At 38.7% G+C, this 25,625-nt stretch overlaps 1 protein-coding gene across 6 annotated transcripts in view; it reads right to left on the bottom strand.

Moving 5' to 3' along the window:
* The window catches only part of NSD3 (nuclear receptor binding SET domain protein 3), a 116,158-nt gene extending 91,965 nt beyond the window's left edge, over nucleotides 1-24,193 (bottom strand). For all 6 annotated transcript variants that reach the window (XM_032413392.1, XM_032413394.1, XM_032413393.1 and 3 more), the window contains exon 1: nucleotides 23,722-24,193. The gene's annotated coding sequence lies outside the window, so the exon portion shown is untranslated. The remainder of the gene's footprint in view (nucleotides 1-23,721) is intronic.
* Between the last annotated feature and the right edge of the window lie 1,432 nt (nucleotides 24,194-25,625).

Raw genomic sequence — 25,625 nt, 5'->3', positions numbered from 1 at the left:
GGGCACCTGGGTGGCTCAGATGGTTAAGCGTCTGCCTTCGGCTCATGTCATGGTCCCAGGGTCCTGGGATCAAGCCCTGCATCGGGCTCCCTGCTCTGCAGGAAGCCTGCTTCCCCCTCTCCCACTCCCCCTGCTTGTGTTCTCTCTCTGGCTGTCTCCCTCTCTGTCAATAAATAAAAATCTTTAAAAAAAAAAAAATTATGAGGTTTGAAGACTGCTGGTCAAACTTCTGAAGCATTTAAAGACATTTACCACCATTCTGGTTGAGGCTAACTCTGTGAAGTTTTAATGCTATGACTTAGGGGAAAACATCTTTTCTGAACTATTTTTCAGTCATTATACTAATAAAGCATCAATTCTCCAAATGACACAAAAGGCTTACAACATTTTAGTATGTTAAATAAATGTTCTATATTAGTAAACCTTATCTGGGTATCTTGACTTAAAGGTACTTTCCGAGGTAGCCTTTTAAAAAGAACTCTCAGCTGCTGACTAATTTCTGGGTTAAACTGGAAAATCTGCTTGTGTTAAAAAATAATTCAGGAAAGAATGTATTCCCTTCCCTTTAAATTTTCATATGATCTTATTCACTTATCCACAAAGATATAAAGCAAATTGTGTCATTTTTATACAATTACAGACAATAGCCAAATCAAAGTAGTCTCGCTCCATATCAAATAAACTCAAGATATATCAACAGAAGAACAAAACCCTTGCAGAATTTGCTACATGACATTTACTCATTACCAACTAAGCAAAAGCATAACCCTAGCCACATTCTTCAATGATGGAGAAATAAAATATGAGTTTAATGCTTAAACAATAAAAACAAAATAAATAAATACTGATAAGATTTTCTCTTCTTTCTCCCCACTACGGTACAGTATTTTTGTCCTACTTTCTTAGACGGTATTATTCCTACAGAATGCCTATCTATCAATTTTACTCAATTTAAACAGAATGCCGTCATGAAAGGCTACATACTGTATGATTCCATTTGTATGAAATGTCCAGAATAGGCAAATTCATAGCGACAGAAGATTAGTGGTTGCCAGGGACTGGAAGGAGGGAGAAACGGAGGCTGACTGCTAATGGGTATGGGACCTCTTTCTGAGGTGATAAAATGTTCCGGAATTAGTGGTAATGGCTGCACAACCTTGTGGATATACTAAAAACCACAGAACTGTATACTTTAAAAGGGAGAACTGTATGGTATATGAATGATATCTTGAAAAAAAATGCTCTAAAAGCAATCAAGAAAGCATTTGTGTATGTTTTCCAACAATAAAGTCTACAATATCCATTCAAAGAATGACTGGTTCGTACACACATTAAATGTGCTTAAAATAGGAAGCTTTACACTTATTAAGCTACAGTAATTAAAAGGTGAGGTACTGGCAGAGGGACAGACAATGAAACAGTAAGATCCTAGACAGAGATCCAAGCCTATATGGGAATTTGGCATGTAACAGAAGCAGCACTACAAACTGGTGAGGAAAGACAGAAGATGCAAAGAATGGTATGGATAACTGCTTATCCATGTAGGAAAAAAATTAGACCCTCACCATATAGGATACCAACTCCAGGTGGGTTAAAGATCAAATATAAAAAGTAAAACTCAAAAACTTTTATGAAAAAACAAAAGCAAAGAACAGGAGATCTTTATGAACTTACGGTGGAAGGACTTCTTAAATGATACATAAAGAGTATAAAAGTGATTAATAAAATCAGCAATTTTAATTAAAAAAAAAAAACTGTATGCCAAAGTTACAACACAAGTGAAAAGACAAGCCCCCAGACTGGGAGAAGATAATCTCAATGCATTAAACAAAGCTGAATTCTACCCTCAAACTTTCTTCCAATTCTAATTCTTGCTATGTTCACTGCCTCTGCCTTATCATTTATCGTCTGGATTTAGAGCATCAACTTCCAAATTGTTCTTCCTGCCTTCCAAGCTGTCCACCTCCAATCTACTCTCTATAGCACTGATAGTACTTCAAAACAAAAGCAAAAAACGCCTATAATAACCTCTTATGGCTCTCCAAGCCTTAGGATAAAATCCAAAAAGCAGAAGACCTTTCTTGATTTGCCCACTGCCCAGCCTCCTCTTTTGCTGCTGCAGCTTTCCCACCTTGCCCTCCACCATTCTAGCATCTCCTCTCTCTTCAACGACTCATACTTTAAGATTCTATTCAGATGTGTTAAAATACTCCAAGAAGCTTTTCCGGACCACCTCTCACACATCACACACACTCTGAAGCCAGGTCAAGTACCCTCTTCTGCTGGCATAGCATCCTGTCTATGCTTTACCACAGCACTTAATACATTGTAAAGACCTATCTTAACCTAAAGGAAGTGTGCGCGTGCTTGCGTGCGTGCGTGCGTACATCTGTGAAACTCTGGACACCAGCTGCTGTCTGTTACTTGTCCTCTGTGGGCTGTGACGATGTTGGGCCAAGGTTCATACCAGCTCCTCCTTCCTTCCATTCTGGTGCGACTGCAGTGGGAAGGAGAGCAAAAGTTCCGGCCAGGCTGTCCCCACCCCAACCTACACAGGCTTCTCTAACAAAAACAAACAAAAACAAAAACAAACCCACAAGTATTTATTGAGCATCTACTATTTACTAGACACTAGGCTAAGCACTGAAGTTATAGGGATGAAAATTCAGACATGGCTCCTGCAATTGTACAGTTAGTTACATTATTACTGGAAAGAGAAAAGCAGTAAAGGGCAAGTGCTAGAGATGAGGCTCAGAAATTGCTCCTGGTTAAGATTCATTTATTCATTTTATATCAAGTACTCATATTACGTTTAGTCTTGAGTACTAGAGATAAAAGATGAGCAAATCAGAGTCCCTGATGACAGAAAGGGACAAACGCCTGGATGGCAAAAGAAAACATCAAGGGTTAAGAAGCTGTGGGATGTGGGGCGCCTGGGTGGCTCAGTTGGTTAAGCGACTGCCTTCGGCTCCGGTCATGATCCTGGAGACCCAGGATCGAGTCCCGCATCGGGCTCCCTGCTCAGCAGGGAGTCTGCTTCTCCCTCTGACCCTCCCCCCTCTCATGTGCTCTCTCTCTCTCAAATAAATAAATAAAATCTTTGGAAGAAAAAAAAAAAAAAAAGAAGCTGTGGGATGTGGGGACTGACAGAGGATACTGGGGACCTCAGACATTTCCAGACTTAGAAAAACAAGAAAGTCCTAACCTGTGGAAAGGGAGGGAAGTGCCTGTGCAAAAACCTACATTAACCATTACCTAAAAGGGTTTCAGCTAAGAACTTTCTTGGCTTCTTGGGGCACCTGGCTGGCTCAGATGGTGGAGCATGGGACTCTTGATCTTGGGGTTGATTTCAAACCCAACATTGGGCACAGAGCTTACTTAAAAAAAAAATTTTTTTTTTTTTTTTTTCAGGGAACCTGGATGGCTCAGTCGGTTAAGCATCTGCCTTTGGCTTAGCTCATGATTCCAGGGTCCTGGGATCGAGCCCCACAGTAAGATCCCTGCTGAGCAGGGAGTCTGTTTCTCCCTCTTCCTCTGCCCCTCTGCCTGAGTGTGCTCACTCTCTCTCTCTCCCTCTCTCAAATAAATAAATAAAACCTTAAAAAAAAAAAAAAGAAAGAAAAAATAACTTTCTTGGCTTTTTAATATCACAGCTTCCAAATATCTAGACTATTAGAAGGGCCTTTCTTGATATGTTGCAAAACTAAATTATAAGCATTTAATGAAAGCACACTATTCATGGAAATAAAATTCATGGAAATAAAAACAACTCAGATGCCAGACAATATGAAAAGACTGGAAGTCTATGTTAAGGACGTGGGACTACTTCATCTCTGAATCCCCAGGCCAACTACTGTGCCTGACACATTATCAATAAACAAATCAATTGTAAACAAAAGGGAGCATACAGTAAGGGGCCATAGGATTGGCTTAACAATGTAAATATTTTAATACGAGTTATAACCATTAACTAGTTTTACGGAAATGCCACAGGCTATTTGTTAGCAGCATGCACTTAGAACTGACTGTACAGACTTGTTTTATACATTCTTAAGAAAGGTCATGAATAAAGCTAGAAAGTATCTGCACTGTGATTATACGTCCAACACAAAACCAAACTAGCAGTAGGTAATCAGGTCACTGAGAGGAAAACACAACAAAAAAAATTTGCCCCAATTATTCTTAAACTTTTTCCAAAAGTTATTATGTAAGCTTATTATATTTTATCAAGTAATCTCTTAATTAGAAATTGGAGAAGATTTTTTTTTTTTAAAGATTTTATCTATTTATTTGAGAGAGAGAGAGAGAAGGGGGAGGAACAGAAGGAGAGGGACAAGCAGACTCCATGCTGAGCACGGAGCCTGATGCGGGGCTCAATCCCATGACTCCGAGATCATGACCTGAGCCAAAACCAAGAGCTGGATGTTTGACTGAGCCACCCAGGCACCCCCAGTGTAGAAGATACTTTATTAAGTGCTGGAAATAGCATAAACACATCACACAAAATAGTCACTGACAGACAAGAGATTTTTCTCCCAGGAAACTAAACATTTACATAACCACATTTAATATGAAGCTTACTACCATGACTCTAATAATTCTATAGGCATATATAAAATATTAACATATTAAGGTCCATATTTATCAAAACAGTAGATATATAATGAAATGAATCTCTTCTGTCTTTTGCTTTAGTGTATAAAAACTGCAGTCATGGGACACCTGGGTGGCTCAGTCCATTGAGAGTCCAACCGACTCTTGGTTTTGGCTCAGGTCATGATCTCAGGGCGGGGAGGTTGAGCTCCGTGTGGAGCTCCATGCTCACTGTGTAGTCTGCTTGAGATTCTCTCTCTCTCTCTCCCCCTCTGTCCCTCCCCCAGCTTGCTCTGTCTCTAAAAAAATAAATAAATCTTAAAAAACAAAAAAATAGCCCTGCAATCACTACTAATGATATCAAGAGAAACTGTCACAATATTATCATCATTGAGCATAACACACGGTAAGAATCTGGAACTCTAATAAAATGACTTTCCTTTTTTCAAATCATTTATAGATGAATACAAAACCTGCACTAAACACAAAATCAATTTATATTAGAATGCCAAGCTATACTTGAGGTGTCTTTGAGTAACTTTACCATCCAGAGAATTGACAAATGTGTTCAGATATCTGAAATTCTTATTTATTTTTAATTTCCAATGCAAAGGGTAACAGTGCCATCTTTAATCATGGAAAAACCAACCAACCATCAAAACCAAACTAAGCTGACCCTTGAACAACATGGAGGTTAGAGGCTAGCATCCAGTGCAGTCAAAAATCTGCAGATAACTTTTGATTCCCCAAAAACTTAATTACTAATAGCCTACTATTGACCTAACTGATAACACTGTCAATTAATACATACATTGTATGTTACACATATTACATACTGTATTCTTATAATAAAGTAGGCAAGAGAAAAGAAAATATTAAGAAAACCACAAGGAAGAGAAAATACGTTTACAGTACTGCACTGTATTTATTTAAAAAAAAAATCTGTATGCAAGTGAACCTGCACAGTTCAAACCATGGTGTTCAATGGTCAACTGTACTTCCATTCTAGAAAAGGTACAAGGTACTTTTATGTTTTGTTCATTGCTGTACCCTATCCCCTGGTACAGTAAGGGAATGAGAAAGGCTGCTAAGTGAATACAGAGATGGCAGAAAAGACCAAAGGAAATTATAACTGCGGTTTTACTATTCATTACCAACCAAGTAATGACAGAAGGAAATACATTTGGCTATCAAAATACAGTCAAAAGCATAGCCCCAAATCACAGCATTAGTGTTTACTGTAACAGGACTTCAACTTCTGGGGTGCCTGGGTGGCTCAGTCGTTAAGCGTCTGCCTTCAGCTCACGTCAGGATCCAAGGGTCCTGGGATTGAGCCCCGCGTCGGGCTCCCTGCTCCTCGGGAAGCCTGCTTCTCCCTCTCCCACTCCCCCTGCTTGTGTTCCCTCTCTGGCTGTCTCTTTCTGTCAAATAAGATATTTAAAAAACAAAAAACATGACTTCAACTTCATAATCTAAAATTATGCAGGTAATTTCAGTATATAACCTTTGGAAACCTCATCAAACTGCTGTGTTACACTAACCTCTAAAATTACTAACATTTCTTAAGAGCCAAATATGACTTACCAAATCAAATCTGGTCTTTTGTATCTAGATTTTACATAACTCATGGATCAAGAAGTGATCCAAAATTTAAATACATGACTGAGAATTAGACTAAGAAGGCAATACATTTATCAATGAGATCACACCCTGAAATAGGGTTTTCCAACCTCAGCACTACTAACACTTTGGGCCAGATAATTTATTGTGGGGGGCTGTCATGTCCATTTTAAGATGTATAGTGGCATCCTAGCCTCTACCCACTAGATGACAGTAGTACCACCTGCCAGTACTAACAATCAAAAATGTCTCCAGACATCGCCAAATGTCCCCTTGGAAGGCAAAATCGCCCCAGGGTTGAGAACCATTGCCCTAAAATGATGTTCATTAAAATATAAATGCTTACTATCTCTGAATGGAATTATGGATGAGTTCTTTTCTTTTTTTGCTTTACCTTTTGCTTCTCTGTAGATTCTATACTGAGCATATAAAAATTTTAATACGTTTTCAAAAGAAAAAAATACAATTCACTAATTATAAACCAAGGAAATATTCATATTTACTCAGCTTGTACCCAATTTTTTAATGACTAATGGGCACAGATGTTTTCCCAAATATTTGGAATATCTGGATGTAAGTATTAAAAATGTTAAACAAAAAAACTGCAACTCAGTAGACCCAGATTTTTATCTATATAAGAATCCCTTGAAATTTCAAATGAATAATTTAAAGATGCTTTAAGTAAAACAGTACCATTTACTGAGCACTTATGTCTTGTTCCAAGTGCTTTACAAGAATTACGACATTTAGCCCTCAGAAAAATTCTGTAAAGTGAGTATTAGCATCTCCATTTTACAGATGAGGAAATTGAAAAACAGGTTAGGTGGCTTGTCCAAGGTCACACAGGGATAGAGCCAGGAGTCAAACTGAGACAGTCTTACTTGTAACCTGCACTGTTTATCACATGCTATACTGTCATTGACCATTAAACCACTTTTCTGTCATGTCTGTATTACTTTAGAAAGGCAATGTTTACTGCTTCAGAAAATATCCCTTATTACTATAGTTAACAAAGACAATATCTTCAACTTGCATAGAGAATGTGATAGAATAATGCCCCCCTACCACATGCCCACATCCTAGCCCCCAGAACTTGTAAATATGTTACCTTATGTGGTAAAGGGGACTTTGCAGATGTAATTAAGGATCTTACAATGGAGAGAATATCCTGGATTATCTAGGTGGGGCCAATGTAATCACAAGGATCCTTATAAGTGAAAAAGGGAGAGAAGAGTCAGAGATCTGAAGACACTATACTTCTGGCTTTGAAAACAGAGGAGGGGGACCATAACCCAAGGAATGCAGGCAGCCTCTAGAAGCTGAAAAAGGCAAGAAAACAGATTCTTCCCTAGAGCCTCCAGAAGGAATGCAACCCTACCGATATCTTGATTTTAGCCCCGTGAGACTTCTGACATCCAGAGCTGCGAGATAGTAAATCTGTTGTTTTAAATTTTGTTGTGTTTAAGCCACTAGGTTTGACATCATTTGTTACAGAGGCAACAGGAAACTGAAAGCATTTCCAAACACTCACTTTGTTGTCCTTAGTTCCACTAACATCCCTATAAAGCATATAAAAGGGAGAGGGGAAATTACCATAGATTCGTTAAACTAAGATTTGGGGAACTTGAAATAGAAATATCACTTTAAAAAGTTCTTGCCTATCACAACATAAATACTCCTATTTATGGATATAAATATACTAATGTGACCTACAATTTATCCCTGGACAGCCAGAAAAAGCCATTAGCTTTTAATTGCTAGTAGGGTGTTGCTGCCACCTTTAACACATGCAGAAGAAAAGGAAATTATTTCTTCCCATTTTGTTGGCACAGTCACTGCTGCTTTCTAAGCTTGGGAGTTTACTTTCATTCTAGTCATAGATGTGATACAAATAATGAAAGGGCAGTAAAGCCATTCCCATACATGACACAATGTTGTGGGTCCTTTTATTACTAAAATACATTTTTTTAAAGATTTTATTTACTTATTTGAGAGAGCTCTCGAGTGAGCGCATACAAGTGGGGGGATGAGGGGGGCAGAGGGAGAGGGAGAAGCAGACTCCCTGCTGAACAGGGTGCCCACTTACATGGGACTCTATTCCAGGACCCTGAGATCATGACCTGAGCCAAAGGCAGACACTTAACTGACTGAGCCACCCAGGTACCCCTAAAATACTGTTTTTAAGATTTTCCATTTCTGATAACTACAATCACTGGGCCATACTGGATTTTGTGAACAATTTTCACAAAAATATGTGGGGGGGGGAGAAAATCTGCAGTAGTAAAGACAGCACTATGGTAAGAGCCATTAAAAAAAAAATCTGTTAATTTAAACATAGGATAGCCGATTAAAAAAGAAAAGCCTCACATAGCCATTCAAAAAAACTATATTACACCAGTATTTCTCTAATGAATAACCTCTAGGTGGGACTGTATTTTGTTAAGGCAAATAACAATAAGTTCCCTAAATAAAAAGGCTTTCATTTACATCTTAAAACACTGTTTAACTACTTAAGAAAACGTACAGATATAAGTAAAAATAGAATCCTTCCCACACTTACCATGTTGGCATTTAAAAATCAGAAATTAAATCACCTAATTTACTGTAAGAGAATATTTGATTTCCAACTACTTTTTTTTTTTTTTAAGATTTTATTTATTTGAGAGAGAGAGTGAGAAAGAGAGAAAACACAAGCAGGGGGAATGGCAGAGGCAGAGGGAGAAGCAGACTCTCCACTGAGCAGGGAGCCTGATGCACGGCTCAATCCCAGGACCCTGGGATCATGACCTGAGTTGAAGGCAGACACTTAACCAACCGAGCCACCCAGGTGCTCCAACTATTTGCAGATAAATCATTATCAGCCAACTACTGTTTATATCAAAGTGCCTATGTCTGCTACACAGCAATGTTTGTTCATAGATCCTAAGTCAAAACAACACATAGGAAAATCAGGAGTAGGCAATTCTGCTGGAATGGTTCTCCTACCATTCCAACCAATGGTATACAAAATGACTTCGAGTAAACCCCTTGATCTCTAAGAGGTTAGGAAATGAGGCTCAATACTCAAAAACTGACCATGGAAATATTTTCTCACTTTTCCCCTCTATTTTGTCAACTCTCTGATGCTTTTTTTTTTTTTTTTTTTTAAAGATTTTATTTATTTATTTGACAGAGAGAGACACAGTGAGAGAGGGGAACACAAGCAGGGGGAGTGGGAGAGGGAGAAGCAGGCTTCCCGCCGAGCAGGGAGCCCGATGCGGGGCTCCATCCCAGGACCCTGGGATCACGACCTGAGCCGAAGGCAGACGCTTAACGACTGAGCCACCCAGGCGCCCCAACTCTCTGATGCTTTATGTGGATGGGATTTATTTAGTACATACATGTATGTCTGGACTAAAGTTTGTTTTTAAAATAAGAGTTCCCGGAGAAACATTTCTATACAAAATCATTCTAAACTAATCACCTTAAATTACCCACACCAACATCACTAAGATAATCAAAACCTTGCCGATTCCCACATTTCAAGTGGCATGTTATTCCAGATATATATCTTATTCCTCACAGAATCCTTTTTGTTTTGTTTGTGACATGTGGTTCATTACTGAACACCAACTATATGCCAGGTCCTGTTCTAGGTCCTGGGAAATCAAAAGATATAAGATTCTGGTCTCATGGAGCTTAATAAGCACGAAAATTTCAGATAGTGTTAAGCTACTATGAAACAGGGTAATAGGATACAATGACTGGAGGGCTAGATGGTATAAATAGGATTCACAAAATCAAAGCCAGGAATTAGTCATATATAAAGATTTGAAGAGGACAAGTGAAGAGGTGATCATTAGGCATACCTTATTTCCTTTCAATATCTCTTTGTTTCAGAGGCTTCTGAGATATGGCTATAGTAAAAAGATTTAAATAATAGTTTAGTCAAGTATTTATGAAAAGTTTAAGCTTTAAATATTATTTAACTGGAATATTCCAGAATACTACTGAAATGAAATTATTCTGTTGGTCAGCAGTGTACAGTTGCTTAATTGTATTAATTAAAAGAATTTTTAAAAATAGCTTTTGAATAGCTATTACTAAGCTGTTTTCTCTGACTAGATTTATTCACTAAGACAGTATTTTTTAAAAATGAGATTTTAAAACCCAACCCCACAAAAACACACAAATACAGTAATCATAAGAGCAAAGAATGTGAAAAAATATGTCCACTTCTACTTCTTTGCTTTATTAAGAGTATCTAGGAATGGGGCGCCTAGGTGGCTCAGTCGGTTAAGCATCTGACTTCAGCTCAGGTCGTGATCTCAGGGTCCTGGGATCAAGCCCTACATGGGGCTCCCCTCAGCAAGGAGTCTGTTTGTCCCTCTCCCTCTGCCCCCCCACCAGCTCAGGCGCATGTGGGGGCGTGCTCTCTCTCTCTACCCCCCCCCCAAAAAAAAGAGTATCTAGGGATGCCTGGGTGGCTCACTCAGTTAAGCACTGACTCTTGATTTCAACTCAGGTCACGATCTCAGGGTCATGAGATCCAGCTACATGTTGGGTTCCATGCTCAGCAGGGAGTCCACTTGAGATTCTCTCCCCCACTCTCTCTCTCTCTCTCTCTCTCTGTCTGTAAAATAAAAAAATAAATCTTAAGAAAAAAGAATATCTAAATCTGTGCTGGCCAAATGTGACTAATTTTAAATAAATTAAAATTAAATAAAATTAAAAATTTAGTGCTCAGGTACACTAGCCACATGCCAAGTGTTCAGTATCTGTATGTGGCTAGTGGCTGCCCCTAGCCACATTTCCATCATTGCAAAAACTTCTATTGGGTAGTGCTGATGTAAATTATTTTTCAAATTTGAACAAAAACATTCCAAAAGAGCTTATAAAAAATAAGGTTTCCCATAAACTTTTTAAAGGAATGGATGAATAATACTGTGAAGCCAGAAAGAAGTCACAGAAGAGGAGGTTTAGGACTCAGATAAATCTGAGGATAAGTAAAAATGTACTCTGCCATTGGTCTTTCAGTAATGAGACTCGAATTTTAGTTCTGATTCTACCTTTAACTTAGCGGCATGAATTCTGAAGGGATATATAACATCTTTAGGCTTCTGTGTATAGCTCATAATGGAGGTTAAATCAGGCAATCCAGATAACTGAAATGACCCCAAACAATGGGAAACTGGGCCGTGATTCCTCCTAGTTATCAATAAATGTATGGTTTGGATCTTCATTCTGACAAGAATATATATGGTTTTTTAAAAAAATTAACTTTAAGGTCTAACCTACCATATTAACGTTACATAAAGATATTACTTGTTTTATTTTTTTAAAAGACTTTATTTATTTGAGATAGAGAATGAGAGATAGAGAGAGCATGAGAGGGGGGAGGGTCAGAGGGAGAAGCAGACTCCCTGCTGAGCAGGGAGCCTGATGTGGGACTTGATCCTGGGACTCCAGGATCATGACCTGAGCCGAAGGCAGTCGCTTAACCAACTGAGCCACCCAGGCGCCCTGTTTTATTTTTTTAAGTAGGCTCCACATCCAGCACAGAGCCCAATAAAGGGCTTGAACTCACAACCCTAGAGATTAACACCGGAGCTGAGACCAAGGGTCGGATGCTTAACTGACTGAGCCACCCAGTGTTCCCCCGCCTTTTTATTTTTTTTAAATATTTTATTTATTTGACAGAGAGAGAGGGAGAGAGCACAAGCAGGGGGAGCAGCAGAGGGAGAGGGAGAAGCAGGCTCCCCGCTGAGCAGGGAGCCCGATATGGGGCTTGATCCCAGGACCCTGGGATCACGTGAGCCAAAAGCAGATGCTTAACCGACTGAGCCAACCAGGTGCCCCCCGCCTTCTTTTTTAAAGAACATTTTGTTTTTAAATAATCTCTACACCCAACGTGGGGCTCAAACTCATGACCCCGAGATCAAGAGTTGCATGCTCTTCCAATTGAGCCAGCCGGGCAGCCCTAGATGTTCATTATTTCAAAGAGCAAACAATTATATGAAATTCACAACCAATATCTATTTATGTAAATAAATAAAATTGTAGAGGGTAAGATCAGCATGACCACTATATTGCTTTCTACAAAATTCTCTAAGTAATCAAGGTGTTAGACAAGTGGCACATTTTCTTCTAATTTTTATTTTTAATTTTTCTGAGTCTATACTAATAAAAGAGCAACACTATTTTTCAAAGCATAACTGTACTACCCCACAATCTGTTTAACTCTAGTGTTGTTGCCCCAAATATTTTCTGAAATTTTCACTTAAAAATTTTCCATGAAAACCATGTGGATGACAGTTAAGGATATTAAAATATCCTGTATTAGGAAGTGACCTGCATGAAATGAACACAATGAAATAAATAATAAATAAACCACACAACCCTATGTTGTACTTCAGTGAACTAGAAATTGTGTCACTAAATACAATTACACAAATTTCATTTGACTATGATTTCTTTGTTATAGAATATTTTAGGTTGCTTTGTAGTTCTTATTTTTTCCTGACTAAACCACAGTACTACTGAACTGCCTTGTACCAATACAAAACCTACTAGTAATACACCCTGTTTCCCTTATCTATTTGGTTTAACCTCAACTGTCTTCACTTTGTTCTTGACCACACCCAGCAACAACAGACACAATATTACCACTTGAAGAAAATTTAAATTATTTTTCAATCCCTTACATCAAGGGTACTGGCTCACACTTAAAATTACTACAAACTAATTAACTCCTATCAGTCATCTTGTTCCATTCACTATGAAATTTAGTAAACTAACAAGTCGATCCACATATCTTCCTCTTTCGCCAACAAACTTTTAAGTTATAGTACAGTGGTTTCTGAGATTAGTTCTTAAAATGGTGCAAATGTTCAAATTTGACTTTCTTTTACCTTATATTCTCCATTCCCCACAGCAAGGCAAAAAAGAGAATGCATCACAGAAATGATATGTAGTTTTTATTTTTATTTATTTTTTAGAGATTTTATTTATTTATTTATTTGAGAGAGAGAGAGAAAAAAACAGCACGAGAGGGGAGAGGGTCAGAGGGAGAAGCAGGCTCCCCGCTGAGCCGGGAGCCCGATGTGGGACTCGATCCCAGGACTCCGGGACCATGACCTGAGCCGAAGGCAGTCGCTTAACCAACTGAGCCACCCAGGCGCCCAATGATATGTAGTTTTTAAAATACTAAGTAATTTATTGTAATATCTAAAATCATAATTTACTGAGTTTATCTTTCCTCTAAAGACCAGTTTTTGGTTCATCAGGTTTTTCACTTTAGTATTTTAGGATCAACTGTATTCAACATTTCATCTTGAAAATAAGCAATAAAAGTTAGAACATAAGGCACTTCATACCATATACTCAAATTTTACACTATTACCTATTTGCTTAATCAGAACACTAAGCATTGGTGAAGCTATAGCCATCGTGCTATTGTAATAACAGCAACCGTGGAAGTAAATTTGGACTGGAAAGTTAACTTCATGTTCGTACTTGTACCAGCACGAATCCTTACAACTGGGAAACACTCATATAACCCACGCAAAGATTCTGTTCAAGCATTAGTTACTGTTCAACTTTTAACTTCTATGAAAGTGAATGTAGGCCAACTGAGTTCATTTCTTCATCCATTAAACATGGGACTAACAGCGAGTTCATTTTGCAAATGTTATTTTTCTTATATTAAAAAAGTCATTAATTATCAGCTATATGCCTGGTACAGTTCCAGGTACACTCTAGCAATTCTACTTTGGATCCCTATAACTCCAAAAAGCAGTCATTTTCATCTCCAGAGATGACAACACTGAGCCTCTGTTGTTAGGGTGGGAATAGGTCTCCTTGATTCTTGCCCTATACTCCCTGCCCACTGAGTTGGAAAAAAAAAAAAAGATGTTTTGTTAAATGGCTTAAAGCAAACAGAATGACCAGAATGACAGAACAACTTTCAGGGTGAAGGTCAGTTAGAGCAAAGCAAATCTCTCAATAAGAAAAAAAAAAAAACTTTCTATAGGATAAGCAAGTTTGTTACCGTTAATTATATAGATATAGCACATTTTCTACAGATATTTTCTAAAATAAAATGTTTCTAAATAAAATATGAATGAAAAGAAACATTTTAAACCACATACAACTTCTTTCAATAAAGACATCTTGACTGGACAGGGGAATGATTTTATAATTTAAAAAAATCTGCCACATACTTTGTTTCTTAAACTTTAAGAAACTTCGCATGTCAGGTTTTCTTAACATAGGAAATATGAGCACCTTCTTTTCATCCATGACTTTCTAAACTCACTCATAAATGGATGTAAAGTATGTATCAGTCAATTATATCTCAATAAAGCTGGAAATAAAATTTAAAAAATAAATGCTGGTGATTACAAAGAAAACCTATGTATCACACAGGCAATTGTGTTATTGTATGTTTGTACCACACTTTAAAAATCAAAAAATTCAACAAAGCTTTTCTGACATTGCTGGGAGTTTAAATTGACTCAAAATTTTCTGGAAATGCTCTAAAATTAATTGTGATAAGGGGCATCTGGGTGGTTCAGTCCACTGAGTGTCTGACTCCAGGTTCTGGCTCAGGTCATGATCTCACGGTAATGAGATCAAGCCCTGTGTTGGGCTCTGCGCTCAGCGGTAAGTCGGCTTGGAGATTCTCTCCCTTTGCCCTTCCCCCGGCTCTCTCTCTCTATCTCATAAAAATAAATCTTTAAAAAATAATAACATTAAATTAATTGTGATGGTTGCACAATTCTACAAATAGACTAAAAAACACTGCATTGTGTACTTTAAAAGGGTGAATTATATGGTACGTGAATTATTTCTCAACAAAACTTATTTTAAAAAAACCTGGGATGCCTGGGTGGCTCAGTCAGTTAAGCATCAGACTCTTGGTTTCAGCTCAGGTCATGATCTCGGGGTTGTGAGAACAAGTCCAATATGTACTCTGTGCTCAGTCAGAGTCTGCTTGAGATTCTCTCCCTCTGCCCCTCCCCCCATTCTCACGCACAGAAGCGTGCACACAAACTCGTGCTTTCTCTCTCTCAAAATAAATAAAATCTTTTAAAAAACCTTTGAAATGTTCGTATCTGTTATGTAATTCTACTTCTAGGAATTTATTGTAATGAAATAATGACAGGTTTTTTTTGTTTTTTTTTTAACGTGTAAGGATGTTCATCAAATCATAATATCCAAAAATTGCGAACTGCCTAAAATACCATCAACAGAGAATCGTGAACAGATATGGCACATCCATACAACGAAATTATATGTCAATTTAAAAAAATCACAATATCAAAAAAATTAATTTCACAATAAAGCATGCTACAAAATAGTATTAATGTATAATTCCAGTTTGTTAAAAAAAATACATAGATGTGTAAGAAAAAACACTGGAAAGATATAAAAATGTTAATAGCTACTTCCAGTTGGCAGGATTTCAAGTGATCTTAATCTTTTTTATATCTCACTGGTTTTCAATATCTCTACAATAAACAATCCTTTCATAACTTAAACACAATAAATGTTATTTTTAAACTAGTAGCCACTTTGAAAAGTACAAATTTTCCATTAAAAAGTAAAAACTAGGGGCACCTGGGTGGCTCAGTCGTTAAGCGTCTGCCTTCGGCTCAGGTCACGATCCCAGGGTCCTGGGATCGAGCCCCGCATCGGGCTCCCTGCTCCGCAGGAAGCCTGCTTCTCTCTCTCTCCCACCCCCCCTGCTTGTGTTCCCTCTCGCTGTGTCTCTCTCTGTCAAATAAATAAATAAAATCTTAAAACAAAAAAAAAAAAGTAAAAACTAATGGGGCACCTGGGTGGCTCAGTTGGTTAAGCAGCTGCCTTCAGCTTAGGTCATGATCCCAGGGTCCTGGGATCGAGCCCCGCATCGGGCTCCCTGCTCAGCGGAGAGCCTGCTTCTCCCTCTCCCTCTGCCTGCCACTCTGCCTACTTGTGCTATCTCTCTGTCAAATAGATAAATAAAAAATATCTTTAAAAAAAAAAAAAGTAAAAACTAAAAGGGCCATCAGCATTTCTTAGGAGTATTATGTGTGTGTGCATGTATGTATATGTGTGCAATGCTTTAATTAATACATTAACTTCAATACCTTAAAACCTTAACTAATTCTATCCCCAATAAAATAAATTCTAATGATCCATGCTTAATTTCACAGGTGATAACATAGAAACCATGAGCTGGCCAAAAGCATATTAACTCTACTTTATACACAAAGCCAAATTACCTAATCTAGGTTTACAAAATTATATTAAATCATGTTTGCTTCCACATCTAGGAAAACTCAACATGTTCATTTCAAAATCTAAAATAATTATTTATTATCTTTGCTAGGGGAAAAATTAGCCAGAATAAAAGAACAGCATTCTAAGGGCGCCTGGGTGGCTCAGTCGTTAAGCGGCTGCCTTCAGCTCAGGTCATGATCCCAGGGTCCTGGGATTGAGCCCCACATCGGTCTCCCTGCTCTGCACGAAGCCTGCTTCTCCCTCTCCCACTCCCCCTGCTTGTGTCCCCTCTCTCGCTGTGTCTCTCTCTGTCAAATAAAAAAAAAAAAAAAAAAAAAGAACAGCATTCTACTGCATTAAAGAAAGGAATTCAAAGGTATGGTAAAGCACAGCAAGAAGTTTCTCATCATAATCAAATATGAAATACTATGTTCTAATGTATTTGGATCCTGCAGAAATCATAAAAGAAACAAACAGCTTAAAGTGACAAAATTACAATAACCAAATAAAGGCTTTAATTTATGTATGTAAATGTGTTATAAAAATGTCTTTTTCAAATCCACATTGCAGAATTTTATGCAAATAGACTGTATTTGTCACGTAGAAAGGAAAAAAATTCAAGTTTTTCTATTATCAAAGTCCTCAAAAACCAATATTTAACCCTTCCGAACATGTAAGAAAACAGTCTAGTAAGACAGGGAAGCAAAATAAAGTTTCTCCACTTTCAAAAAATTTGATTCACCTAGACAAAATACAGAAAAGGTAAGAATCAAGAGGCATCAAGGATGAAGTGTCAAAATAGATTGTCACTACTGATTACTTCTTAGGTTAATACTTCTTGAATGGTTACATTAATGTGAAAGCGAGAGAGTCTAAGTTTTTATAAAATAAGATACTTAAGTTAGAATATTAATATATAGCAAATTGGATATTTTCTAAGCAAAAGTCATTGCTAGAATCTGCACATCAATCTAAAACCAGTAGTCATTAAATTCTACCAAAAACTGCAACAGAGATGAACTCTGAAAAAAAAACCACTTTGTATAAAATGGCATGATTCTTACAGAATTTAGTGTTATTTTTTGTTTCACATTCATTAATATAGCACTAAGATTTCAAATCACTAAATGACTATACTGCTAGGAAACAGGGTTTTTTTTAATTATCTAGATAACACTTTTGATAATAACAAAAACTGGTGATTCAGTTTTTACATTTCCTGACCCTTCACGGTTATTAATTTTTCAGGTTACTTTCAGGATGTCGTTACCCTGAAAGCCCAACCACCACCAAGGTAACACCAGCTAAACCAGTGAGGTGGTCTCTATAGCTTTCCTTAAAGGGTTTATTACCTTGGTGGTGACTACATGATGTTTACTTTCTAATTATTTGCTTATACTGTACATTTAGGTTTTATGCTTTTTTTCTTTATATGTCATGTTTCACAACTTAAAAGTTTAAAAATGTTTCTTTTTTAAGGTGTTTTGTGTGTGTGTTTTTAAATGTACAGTTTTCTTAAGACTCTACAGCTAAGAGATACTAGTAATACAAGACTCAACAGACATACTATCTTGGCTACAGCCAAAATGCCATTAGATAAAAGCAAGCCTCCGTATTAGACTTCTTAACCTCAAATCAATTTGATAAACTAAGTTTTGTTTTACTCGCAAAATCAGAGGAATACATACATTTCTTAAATTTAAAATATCTACTTCTATATTTCAAGATGTACATAAATTATACCAAAATTTAAAAAGCATGTTCTATGGTAGAAAAATACTTTATTGTTATTTAATGTTTATTAAAAGAAAGATAATGCAGGCTATGAAAAAAAGTCAAGAAACACAAATTTTTAAAAAAGGTTAAGTAAGCTCCACCCTTAAAGTGGAGCTTGAACTCATGACCCCAAGATCAAGAGTCACATGCTCTACTGACAGCCTGCCAGGCACCCCTGAAAAAATTCTTTTTAAGTAATCAGACAGAAATCTGAAAACCTTATTCTACTTAACATGTCAATCTATTTAGCCTGAGGATTTCCTGAAATCTCAATTTTCCCATCTTTAAATTTGGGTTAAATAATTCTTGTGCTTTCCAACTTCACATTTTAAAACAAAGTCAAGTTATTGTGTAAGAATTCAATCAAACATCTCAAAAATGTAGTAAGTGCAAGGTATTAGATAAATTTATCTATGTATTCATATATTTATATATCATATATATAGAGTTCATATAAGATATAAAATTTTTTCATTGTCCTATTCACTTTCTCAATATAGCTCTAAATCTACATGGAAAAAAAGGAACCTAGTAAGAAGTAAGAGTTATCATTGTAGATCAGTCAATGATGACACAGATCCATATCTTAAAAAATTTTAAAATAAGCCAAGAATCATTTTTCACAGAGCTTTTCAAATTCAAAATCTCATCAATGGGCAGATGTACTTTAGGAGTAACAACACATATCCGTCTAGTAAAAACTGAACATTCTCTAAATTCACAAAATTTTAATTATGCCTTTTACCTTCTTTTTATGCCACACTGTGCAGGCACAACATAATACAGAAGTGTTTGAAAGTACTTATTAAGTACTTAATAAAGTCAACAATAAAAACCAAAACCAAAACTCTGTAAGCTTTTTAAAAATGCGTTAGGTAGTTGTAGTATAGGTAGTTGTAGTATAATCATTTTCTTAAATTTACCTTTATTAACATTTATAAAAAGATTAGCCTGCAGAAATAAAGGTCACCATTCATTTAAAAACTCAAAAGCTGGGCATGTTGTTTATTTTTTTTTTTTTTAAGATTTTATTTATTTATTTGAGAGAGAGAATGAGAGACAGAGAGCACGAGAGGGAAGAGGGTCAGAGGGAGAAGCAGACCCCCCACTGAGCAGGGAGCCCGATGTGGGACTCGATCCAGGGACTCCAGGATCATGACCTGAGCCGAAGGCAGTCGCTTAACCAACTGAGCCACCCAGGCACCCTGGGCATGTTGTTTATTAACAAAGGAATAAATCATGTTAATTGCTCTTTCAAAAAATAACAGACACTACTATTTTTTTTAAAGTAAAACTAAAAACACCATTGCACCAAGAATCAGATTTTATAGATACCAAATTCTAAATCTTTTTAAGGCTTTTATGATTTTCATTTTTTAAGTGTCTAAAACAGACTTTGTTTCAAAAGAACCCAAAGAATAAGTGTCCATGGTAACTTATTTTCTTCTTGATAGACAAAAATAATTAAAAATAATCAGTGGTGCCTGCTAAGATCTTTTAAAAGTTGTTTTCAATGAGCTGTTTTTTAGCTCATTTAAAAAAAACTTACCAGTGCCTCAATTTTCTTTCCAAGTTCCTTTCCAGGACCATGATGGACCTCTTATTTTTTCATTTCATTGCTACCTTATTTCACTGATAATTTTATTAAAACAGAAAAAATTCTGCCAAAACCACTTCATTACCCAAAACACAAACTTTAAGATACTTGCACAGGGTTCATTTACATATGCAAAAATATTTTGTGCATATGCTATATGTACAATATGGTGAACAAAGTATGAAAAAAGAGAAACAAGATCCTTTGCCTCACTGCAAATTAATCCCCTTGCACTCATTATGCTAAACGTGCCTAACCTTGAATGATCCCCCTCACCTTGAGCTTTTACAGAAAGCTCAAATACCTTCATAATAATGAAGTAACGTAGTGTGGTATAAAGAGCCAGGTAACAGGTCTGTCACCAAAGCCTTGAACGTAACTTCCTCAGGCCTCTGTTTTCTCTTATAAAATAAAGTAGTTGGACTATATCTCCTCCATTTAAATAGGCTGTTAGGGACTTAATTCAAGACCTGCTATATTACTTAAAACAGCAAAAAATCTGTTAACATCCTAACGTTAATCAATATTCCAAATAACAGAATACTATGTGACCCTTTAAAAAAAAAAAGCTGTAGATCAATATGTGCTCACTTAAAAGGATGTTCCAGGTAGCCTATTAAAGCACAGAAGCAAAATGCAGACAGTATGACCAATTTGTGTGCATTTGAAGACAGATATGCATCTGTATGTACAGATATTTTCTAGGAGGACTCAGAAGAAACTTCAAAATGATTATCGGGGGAAACAGGGGTTAACTTTTTTTCTTTTTTTTTTTTTACCTCTTAGCCTTTTATAATATTTGAAAAAAAATAATGAACATAAATTATCTTTACAAATTTTTAAAAAGAAACTGAAAGTTCTGCTGATCCAGGTTCTGTAATTAGAAAGACCTGGATTCAAATACGGCTTTGCTAGTTACCATCTGTGTGGTGTTGAGTTACTTAGCCTCAATTTCTCCACTTGTAAAAGGGAGTTAACTAGTAGTAACCTCATACAACTGTTGGGAGGATAAAAGGAAATCATACATGTGAGACACTCAGCATAGCACACTGTAAGAAGACGACTAGTTAGTAGCTTTCCTGTGATTATTATTCAGAATCAGATTTGACAATCTACTCAGTGATGACCAGTCTCAAAGGCAACCAATTTCCTTTACCCAAAATTCAATCAATGTGTTACCATAAGAAAGAGCGTACTTATTAAAGTTTTTTAAAAAGCTATTGCAGGTAGCAGGTGTGCTGATGGACACAGTAATCAGAGCAAAGTCTGGGTTTTAATTAATTATCATCTAGCTAGAATAGCCTTCTTCATTATATGGATACCCAACCAAGGAGCCAGAATACTCATTACAGCTAGGCAGGAGACCCTGATCTTGACCGCTGAATACACAGGAATACACTCTTTTCTTTTTTAACTAATTCAAGGTTCTAACATGAATTTTTTTATTTTAATATAAAACAATTTCTCGTTTTCCTAAAAATTTGTGGCACTGATAGTTCATGCACACAATTTACCAATTAATTGTCAATAACATGTCCATTGAGTGGAAGACATAAGAATGAAAAATCTCCATAAAAATAAATTCCAAAAAGCATATTGAATGGCATTTTTGAGTGAAACTTTTCCTCACAGAATTTTTAAAAATTCAGACTGCTTATCATCAAACCAAAATACTCCAAGTTGTAAATCTGGCCTTTAAACTAAAAATACTCTCACAAAGTACTACTCTAACAATATTCAATTTCATTTTTCCAACACACCAAGAACACATCCTAAACTTCTTTATAACAACTGAAAGGACGTTGCATTTAGACATGTTAAATCAATATGTAGTACAACTGGTTTGAGTCCATCATAGCACAATTTTAACAGGCCTTTCTGGTATTAGACAACAGTTTCAAACTCAATATGATGAATTCAAGTTTGGATTACCCCAATTACAATTATAAAACAAAAACAAAAGGTCACACACACACAATCTCTTCCAATATGAAAATAGGCTACACTTAACAATTTATCTACTCTAAGTTTGGCAGGATTTAAACCTTTAGAACAGTAACCATTTCAAATTGCCCAAGTAGTTATATTTTGATACATTAAAGAGTTACTGTAGCTTTCCTGAGAGTAACCTGAAGTTCCCACCAAAAAAACAAAACAAAGCAAAGAAAACAAAAAACCAAAAAACTGGCACCTCATTGAGGCTCTAAGAACTGCATGCCTACTTCATAGATCATTGCACTGTGCTGAACTAGCATCTGGAGACTATACTGAGCTAGACACAGGAAACCAAAGGGAAGGGATGGAGAGAGAGAGTGCATTAAAAAAAAGAAAACACTTCTTAACACACCCATCACCTATAGGCGTGAACTACCAGAAACACTATTTTAAAATACATATATTTCTAATTTTCCAACATTCAAAATACAGTAAGCAGATAATCTACCACAAGCAGATCTTTCTACCCCATCTCACCCCCCGCACAGTGCTTTGCCAAGAGCACAAGCCCAAGAAAAATAACCAATGCAATTTCCTTGTTTACGTAAAGAATTTCAGAAAACATGATGACTGCTTCTGAAGCTTCTAAAACAAATGAATTTTCAGTATTTAAGACTTTATGATCACATTTGAAATATGATAGTAATGATTCCTTCAGCTAGTAAAAATATAGCTTCAACTTTATAAAAAGGGTTAATTTTACACTGCAGTTCATTAGCATGCCTTGTTTGCAACCAGAAGGAAGAGGGAAAGGGGGTGGGGGGAGCAGCAAAACACACAAGATGGAAAACATCACTACCTCCTTTGGTGGTTATGAATAATAGTAAATTACCACAAGATGTATGGGAAGCGTTCATGAATAGAAAGAACGGGGGCTAACAATCTGAACTGGCCCCTTCCAGATTCACACTGATGTCGGAAAGAAGGAATTTATTTACACTGCAGTGCCTGGCAGCAAACATGGCTGCCCCTACCCCCTTTAAATCTGAACAGTCTTCACTCCCTCAGCAAAACCATCAAATTATGGCCATGTCTCTACTGTCTTGCTACCATAACACTAACACATCTCCTCCTCCCTCAAAACAGTAAAACCCACACCTCCCCATTTCACAACAATCACAACACCATCACCACTAGCTTCTATATTCTCTAGCCTTGAAAGAAAAGGCCCAGAATACACAGAAATACGGGAACAAAAGGCTTTCTCTTCCTTTAACAACCCCCTTCCCCTTCTTTTCCACCCACTCTGTGATGTTTGGTTGATAGTTCTCATCCTTCTCAACATTTAGTTAATTTCCTTCCCTAAACCAATCCTAGGTCTTCCAGTTTCCTGAGTCTATTTCCTATCTTCCTATGCATCCTGTCTCAACAATTTCTTATCCCTTTTCCTAATCCTTTTCCTCCACTTCCATTCCCGCGTTTCTCTTTTGATGCCCATTTCTCCATCAAATTCTACCCCCTTCCCCCAGACTCTTCTAGTTTCCACTCTGCACCCCCAAACCTCCCTATTTCTCAGTCCACCCAGGTCTCTAATCTTCTGCAAACCTAACTCTTCTTCTCTTTCCCTGCCCCTCCCCCGTTCCATCTCTATCCCCGCCCCCATCCCACCTCTACTCCCAATTCCCAGCTCAGCGCCACTCCATCTCTTATCCCAATCCTACCTCCCCTGCCCCACCTCCCTATCTCCTCCACACTCCTCACCTGGCCCTCTGCTTTACCTTCTGGGCTCCCCCTGAACCCTTTCCGGCCACCCGCTTGTCCTCCCATCCCTGCTGGGGTCTCTCTACCCGGGTCCCATCCCTAGGTCGCCCCCTCCTCGTCGTTCCCTCCTCAGCCCTTCCTTCCAAAACACACACACACACACACACACGCACGCACGCACGCATTCACTTTACCTTCAGTTTGTTCCATTCTAACCCCCCGGCCGTGTCAGTACGATCACAGGAGAGACACGGAGGCCCGGAGTGGGGCTGGGGTGCGGGCAGCCGCCGGGGCTGCGGGGGGAGGAGACGGAACCGAGCTAGGCCGCATGAAATCCCCGGGCTAGATTTCCCTCGCGCCGGACGCCTCTGCCATGGCTGCCGGCACCGAGGAGGGCCGCGGCCGGGCCGGGCCGGGCGTGAAGCTGAGAGGAGGAAGGCTGCGGGAGGTGGGGTGGGCAGGGGCGGTGGAAGGATGGGGGGTCGCCGCGCAGCCTCTGCTGCTAGAGAGAAGGCTGTGGCTGGCGGCCGGGCCGGGGCAGCAAGGTCCTCGGGGGCTCGAGTTGGCTTTCGCACGCCTCTCCGCACCGACCAGTGGACAGTCCCCTTCGGCCTCCGCCTCCGTCCTCGCCGCTGCTGCCGCCGCCGCTCCCGCCGCCGCCCGCTCCCGCCGCCGCCGCCGCGCACAAAGCCCCCCCACCCGGCTCTCGGAGCGCCGCCGCCGCCGCCGCCAAATCCTCAGCCCCTCATTGGCCGCTGGCCGCGGCGCCTGCCGGGAAATGCAGTCCCGGGTTTGCGGCGCAGGGGGGCGAAAGGAGGAAGAGGGTAGTCGGCGGGGCGGAGAGGAGCGGCCCGAGAGAGTCTAGACAAGAAGTGAGACCGCAGGCGATAAAGGCAGAGACAGGAAGAAATGATACGAAGGAGGGTAAAAAAAAAAAAAACAAAACAAACAAAAAAAAAAAAACAGAAGACAGGTTAAAGGTTGGGCCTGTGAGGTAAAATTGCGTTCGTGCGTATTCTTTGAGACTTGTTCAATAACAGCACATATTAAACACCATATGGTACTCCTCAGAGTGACACTGCTGCACACTCCCTAGATGTTAGAAACAACCTACAAACGAGTGCCGGGTTAAGGTGACCGGGAAAGAGAAGAACAATTTGTGTGCCTCCTTGGGTGCCTTCTGTCCGACAGCTGTCAGAGTCAGAGCTTCCTATTTCACACGGGTCTGCGTCTGGAAACCGTGGCAGCAATTTCAGACCTGAGCCGTGGGGAACAGTCTCTCTTTCAGCCTCGGATGTGAGTCCCGGATGCCCCCCCGCCGACCCCCGTCCCGCCCCACGATCGCAAGCCGTGGCGGCATCTCAATCGCTGTGAGGAAGCGCTGACCTCCCTGGCAGCCACCGGGCCCCGCACGCCTTCTTCCTGCTCGCACTGCGGGCCCGGAGGCTTGTGGGTAAAGAGGAGGACGTCAGCGCCGACTGCGGCCCGGACCCCTAGGGACCCAGAGGGCTCGGTGCCCGTCACGTGCCTGGGCCCTCTGCTGCTCACTGCCAGACCTTCGCTTCTGGGAGGGCATCAGTCCTCGAGAGAACTCACGCAAGAATGAGCGGAGGAAACGGGAGTCAAAATTCTCTGTAACCCTCAAAGCCCTCCCCATGCTAGGAAATTTATGTTAAACAATAGAAGGTGTGTGACACAGTAAAGTCGTCTTGCCGGAGTGTACAAAATTTGGTGATATTTCCTGGGGCCTGGTGGTGATGACTTAGAACGTTGCGGCACAGAGACTTGAACGTACAAAGGAAATACAGGCAGCAGCAATCAGATGAGGAAACCTATACTCTGCGCTCTGTTCTGAGAATAATAAAGCTATGTCACTACTAGATGTTATACTCTGCACCGACATTATAGTTCTGGATCTGTTTGGCACGGCCACAAGAAATTTCTGATATCTTTATCTTTAAATACCATTTAAACAAGAAATTAAAAGATTCCTACCGATCAATCATTTTAATGACTACTAATTATGTTTCAGGTTTTTAAAAAACATAACCCTTTAATTATACTATAGATGATACTGAGAATTAAGCATTCTCATTAC

This window comes from Phoca vitulina, unplaced genomic scaffold (assembly GCF_004348235.1).
Source record: "Phoca vitulina isolate PV1807 unplaced genomic scaffold, GSC_HSeal_1.0 scaffold15, whole genome shotgun sequence".
NCBI lineage: Eukaryota > Metazoa > Chordata > Mammalia > Carnivora > Phocidae > Phoca > Phoca vitulina.
The sequence above is the reverse complement of the archived record's forward strand: the minus strand, read 5'-3'. Positions and strand labels throughout refer to the sequence as shown.